Consider the following 7,037-nt stretch of genomic DNA (forward strand, 5'->3'; position numbering starts at 1 on the left):
TCTTGCTTAACTAACGTTTCTACATAGGGATTAAGCATTTAGAACGAAATCTAATGTAGGAAAATGGTACTTTACTCTTGATCGGTACGTTGGGACTTTGAAAATATTCGGGCGTTCCAATCGCTCGTCTGTTGCATCATAGCGCGTCTCGGCGCAATCGAGCGATTCGCTCGATCCATTATTTTCGATTTACGGCTAAAATAAATTTTTCTAATTTTTTTCAATAACATATTCCTGCTTAAATAACTTTTTTACATAGGGATTAAGCATTTAGAACGATACATTGTTTAAAATAAGGGCACTTTACTCTTGACATTTTACGGTTTTTTCAATTTTCTGAAAAATCCTATCATTAGATTTTTTTAAAAATACGATATTCTTGCTTAACTAACGTTTCTACATAGGGATTAAGCATTTAGAACGAAATCTAATGTCAGAAAATGGCACTTTACTCTTGACATTTTTCGGTTTTTTCAATTTTCTGGAAAATCGTATCATTAGATTTTTTTTAAAATACGATATTCTTGCTTAACTAACGTTTTTACATAGGGATTAAGCATTTAGAACGAAATCTAATGTAGGAAAATGGTACTTTACTCTTGATCGGTACGTTGGGACTTTGAAAATATTCGGGCGTTCCAATCGCTCGTCTGTTGCATCATAGCGCGTCTCGGCGCAATCGAGCGATTCGCTCGATCCATTATTTTCGATTTACGGCTAAAATAAATTTTTCTAATTTTTTTCAATAACATATTCCTGCTTAAATAACTTTTTTACATAGGGATTAAGCATTTAGAACGATACATTGTTTAAAATAAGGGCACTTTACTCTTGACATTTTACGGTTTTTTCAATTTTCTGAAAAATCCTATCATTAGATTTTTTTAAAAATACGATATTCTTGCTTAACTAACGTTTCTACATAGGGATTAAGCATTTAGAACGAAATCTAATGTCAGAAAATGGCACTTTACTCTTGACATTTTTCGGTTTTTTCAATTTTCTGGAAAATCCTATCATTAGATTTTTTTTAAAATACGATATTCTTGCTTAACTAACGTTTTTACATAGGGATTAAGCATTTAGAACGAAATCTAATGTAGGAAAATGGTACTTTACTCTTGATCGGTACGTTGGGACTTTGAAAATATTCGGGCGTTCCAATCGCTCGTCTGTTGCATCATAGCGCGTCTCGGCGCAATCGACCGATTCGCTCGATCCATTATTTTCGATTTACGGCTAAAATAAATTTTTCTAATTTTTTTCAATAACATATTCCTGCTTAAATAACTTTTTTACATAGGGATTAAGCATTTAGAACGATACATTGTTTAAAATAAGGGCACTTTACTCTTGACATTTTACGGTTTTTTCAATTTTCTGAAAAATCCTATCATTAGATTTTTTTAAAAATACGATATTCTTGCTTAACTAACGTTTCTACATAGGGATTAAGCATTTAGAACGAAATCTAATGTCAGAAAATGGCACTTTACTCTTGACATTTTTCGGTTTTTTCATTTTTCTGGAAAATCCTATCATTAGATTTTTTTTAAAATACGATATTCTTGCTTAACTAACGTTTTTACATAGGGATTAAGCATTTAGAACGAAATCTAATGTAGGAAAATGGTACTTTACTCTTGATCGGTACGTTGGGACTTTGAAAATATTCGGGCGTTCCAATCGCTCGTCTGTTGCATCATAGCGCGTCTCGGCGCAATCGACCGATTCGCTCGATCCATTATTTTCGATTTACGGCTAAAATAAATTTTTCTAATTTTTTTCAATAACATATTCCTGCTTAAATAACTTTTTTACATAGGGATTAAGCATTTAGAACGATACATTGTTTAAAATAAGGGCACTTTACTCTTGACATTTTACGGTTTTTTCAATCTTCTGAAAAATCCTATCATTAGATTTTTTTAAAAATACGATATTCTTGCTTAACTAACGTTTCTACATAGGGATTAAGCATTTAGAACGAAATCTAATGTCAGAAAATGGCACTTTACTCTTGACATTTTTCGGTTTTTTCAATTTTCTGGAAAATCCTATCATTAGATTTTTTTAAAAATACGATATTCTTGCTTAACTAACGTTTTTACATAGGGATTAAGCATTTAGAACGAAATCTAATGTAGGAAAATGGTACTTTACTCTTGATCGGTACGTTGGGACTTTGAAAATATTCGGGCGTACGCGGCGCGCTCGGCGCTTCGAACAGCTCCGGTGTCCCCATTATTTTCGATTTACGGCTAAAATAAATTTTTCTAATTTTTTTCAATAACATATTCCTGCTTAAATAACTTTTTTACATAGGGATTAAGCATTTAGAACGATACATTGTTTAAAGTAAGGGCACTTTACTCTTGACATTTTACGGTTTTTTCAATTTTCTGAAAAATCCTATCATTAGATTTTTTTAAAAATACGATATTCTTGCTTAACTAACGTTTCTACATAGGGATTAAGCATTTAGAACGAAATCTAATGTCAGAAAATGGCACTTTACTCTTGACATTTTTCGGTTTTTTCAATTTTCTGGAAAATCGTATCATTAGATTTTTTTAAAAATACGATATTCTTGCTTAACTAACGTTTTTACATAGGGATTAAGCATTTAGAACGAAATCTAATGTAGGAAAATGGTACTTTACTCTTGATCGGTACGTTGGGACTTTGAAAATATTCGGGGGTTCCAATCGCTCGTCTGTTGCATCATAGCGCGTCTCGGCGCAATCGACCGATTCGCTCGATCCATTATTTTCGATTTACGGCTAAAATAAATTTTTCTAATTTTTTTCAATAACATATTCCTGCTTAAATAACTTTTTTACATAGGGATTAAGCATTTAGAACGATGCATTGTTTAAAGTAAGGGCACTTTACTCTTGACATTTTACGGTTTTTTCAATTTTCTGAAAAATCCTATCATTAGATTTTTTTAAAAATACGATATTCTTGCTTAACTAACGTTTCTACATAGGGATTAAGCATTTAGAACGAAATCCAATGTCAGAAAATGGCACTTTACTCTTGACATTTTTCGGTTTTTTCAATTTTCTGGAAAATCCTATCATTAGATTTTTTTAAAAATACGATATTCTTGCTTAACTAACGTTTTTACATAGGGATTAAGCATTTAGAACGAAATCTAATGTAGGAAAATGGTACTTTACTCTTGATCGGTACGTTGGGACTTTGAAAATATTCGGGCGTTCCAATCGCTCGTCTGTTGCATCATTGCGCGTCTCGGCGCAATCGACCGATTCGCTCGACCCATTATTTTCGATTTACGGCTAAAATAAATTTTTCTCATTTTATTCAATAACATATTCTTGCTTAGATAACTTTTTTACATAGGGATTAAGCATTTAGAACGATATAATGTTTAAAATAAGGGCACTTTACTCTTGACATTTTACGGTTTTTTCAATTTTCTGAAAAATCCTATCATTAGATTTTTTTAAAAATACGATAATCTTGCTTAACTAACCTTTCTACATAGGGATTAAGCATTTAGAACGAAATCTAATGTCAGAAAATGGCACTTTACTCTTGACATTTTTCGGTTTTTTCAATTTTCTGGAAAATCCTATCATTAGATTTTTTTTAAAATACGATATTCTTGCTTAACTAACGTTTTTACATAGGGATTAAGCATTTAGAACGAAATCTAATGTAGGAAAATGGTACTTTACTCTTGATCGGTACGTTGGGACTTTGAAAATATTCGGGCGTACGCGGCGCGCTCGGCGCTTCGAACAGCTCCGGTGTCCCCATTATTTTCGATTTACGGCTAAAATAAATTTTTCTAATTTTTTTCAATAACATATTCCTGCTAAAATAACTTTTTTACATAGGGATTAAGCATTTAGAACGATACATTGTTTAAAATAAGGGCACTTTACTCTTGACATTTTACGGTTTTTTCAATTTTCTGAAAAATCCTATCATTAGATTTTTTTAAAAATACGATATTCTTGCTTAACTAACGTTTCTACATAGGGATTAAGCATTTAGAACGAAATCTAATGTCAGAAAATGGCACTTTACTCTTGACATTTTTCGGTTTTTTCATTTTTCTGGAAAATCCTATCATTAGATTTTTTTTAAAATACGATATTCTTGCTTAACTAACGTTTTTACATAGGGATTAAGCATTTAGAACGAAATCTAATGTAGGAAAATGGTACTTTACTCTTGATCGGTACGTTGGGACTTTGAAAATATTCGGGGGTTCCAATCGCTCGTCTGTTGCATCATAGCGCGTCTCGGCGCAATCGACCGATTCGCTCGATCCATTATTTTCGATTTACGGCTAAAATAAATTTTTCTAATTTTTTTCAATAACATATTCCTGCTTAAATAACTTTTTTACATAGGGATTAAGCATTTAGAACGATGCATTGTTTAAAGTAAGGGCACTTTACTCTTGACATTTTACGGTTTTTTCAATTTTCTGAAAAATCCTATCATTAGATTTTTTTAAAAATACGATATTCTTGCTTAACTAACGTTTCTACATAGGGATTAAGCATTTAGAACGAAATCTAATGTCAGAAAATGGCACTTTACTCTTGACATTTTTCGGTTTTTTCAATTTTCTGGAAAATCCTATCATTAGATTTTTTTAAAAATACGATATTCTTGCTTAACTAACGTTTTTACATAGGGATTAAGCATTTAGAACGAAATCTAATGTAGGAAAATGGTACTTTACTCTTGATCGGTACGTTGGGACTTTGAAAATATTCGGGCGTTCCAATCGCTCGTCTGTTGCATCATAGCGCGTCTCGGCGCAATCGACCGATTCGCTCGACCCATTATTTTCGATTTACGGCTAAAATAAATTTTTCTCATTTTATTCAATAACATATTCTTGCTTAGATAACTTTTTTACATAGGGATTAAGCATTTAGAACGATATAATGTTTAAAATAAGGGCACTTTACTCTTGACATTTTACGGTTTTTTCAATTTTCTGAAAAATCCTATCATTAGATTTTTTTAAAAATACGATAATCTTGCTTAACTAACCTTTCTACATAGGGATTAAGCATTTAGAACGAAATCTAATGTCAGAAAATGGCACTTTACTCTTGACATTTTTCGGTTTTTTCAATTTTCTGGAAAATCCTATCATTAGATTTTTTTTAAAATACGATATTCTTGCTTAACTAACGTTTTTACATAGGGATTAAGCATTTAGAACGAAATCTAATGTAGGAAAATGGTACTTTACTCTTGATCGGTACGTTGGGACTTTGAAAATATTCGGGCGTACGCGGCGCGCTCGGCGCTTCGAACAGCTCCGGTGTCCCCATTATTTTCGATTTACGGCTAAAATAAATTTTTCTAATTTTTTTCAATAACATATTCCTGCTAAAATAACTTTTTTACATAGGGATTAAGCATTTAGAACGATACATTGTTTAAAATAAGGGCACTTTACTCTTGACATTTTACGGTTTTTTCAATTTTCTGAAAAATCCTATCATTAGATTTTTTTAAAAATACGATATTCTTGCTTAACTAACGTTTCTACATAGGGATTAAGCATTTAGAACGAAATCTAATGTCAGAAAATGGCACTTTACTCTTGACATTTTTCGGTTTTTTCAATTTTCTGGAAAATCCTATCATTAGATTTTTTTAAAAATACGATATTCTTGCTTAACTAACGTTTTTACATAGGGATTAAGCATTTAGAACGAAATCTAATGTAGGAAAATGGTACTTTACTCTTGATCGGTACGTTGGGACTTTGAAAATATTCGGGCGTTCCAATCGCTCGTCTGTTGCATCATAGCGCGTCTCGGCGCAATCGACCGATTCGCTCGACCCATTATTTTCGATTTACGGCTAAAATAAATTTTTCTCATTTTATTCAATAACATATTCTTGCTTAGATAACTTTTTTACATAGGGATTAAGCATTTAGAACGATATAATGTTTAAAATAAGGGCACTTTACTCTTGACATTTTACGGTTTTTTCAATTTTCTGAAAAATCCTATCATTAGATTTTTTTAAAAATACGATAATCTTGCTTAACTAACCTTTCTACATAGGGATTAAGCATTTAGAACGAAATCTAATGTCAGAAAATGGCACTTTACTCTTGACATTTTTCGGTTTTTTCAATTTTCTGGAAAATCCTATCATTAGATTTTTTTTAAAATACGATATTCTTGCTTAACTAACGTTTTTACATAGGGATTAAGCATTTAGAACGAAATCTAATGTAGGAAAATGGTACTTTACTCTTGATCGGTACGTTGGGACTTAGAAAATATTCGGCCGTACGCGGCGCGTCTCGGCGCTTCGAACAGCTCCGGTGTCCCCATTATTTTCGATTTACGGCTAAAATAAATTTTTCTAATTTTTTTCAATTACATATTCTTGCTTAAATAACTTTTTTACATAGGGATTAAGCATTTAGAACGACATGTTGTTTAAAATAATGGTACTTTACTCTTGTGATTTTTCGGTTTTTTTTGATTATTTTGAAAAATAAATTTTTGTAATTTTTTTAAATACGATATTCGTGATCAGTGAACGATTTCACATATGGATTAAGCATTTAGAATCGTGCGGACGCGTTATTAAAAAAGTTTACTCGATGCGATGGGACTTTAAAAAGTTTGTGAAAATTTTCATATTGGGAAAAAATGTGTAATTTTTTGTCTAGTTTACGGTAGTGTAATTTATTTTAATGTTTACTATAAAAATTTTTTTCGTTCGTTCACGCGCTATGTTACAACAGCACGGCCGGGCGGTCTGTTGCCGCGGCGGTTTACACTCATAAGCGCGCGTGCTATTCGGCCGGCGGCGCCGGCGTCCTTGCCGGCCGTTCGGTATCTATAAGAGATACACGGTCCGTGCGAGGCGGACGGAGCAGAGCGGGTTTTGGGCCAATTCTACGATCTCGGTCGAGAAGCTGTCTCAGAGCTCCTTCGGGGCTTCGGTCCTGACTGTTTCGTGCCGTTTACGTTACGGACTTTTCTCCACACAGCGTGGCCACGGGT

Source organism: Megalopta genalis, unplaced genomic scaffold (assembly GCF_051020955.1).
Source record: "Megalopta genalis isolate 19385.01 unplaced genomic scaffold, iyMegGena1_principal scaffold0223, whole genome shotgun sequence".
In the NCBI taxonomy this organism is placed as follows: Eukaryota; Metazoa; Arthropoda; class Insecta; order Hymenoptera; family Halictidae; genus Megalopta; species Megalopta genalis.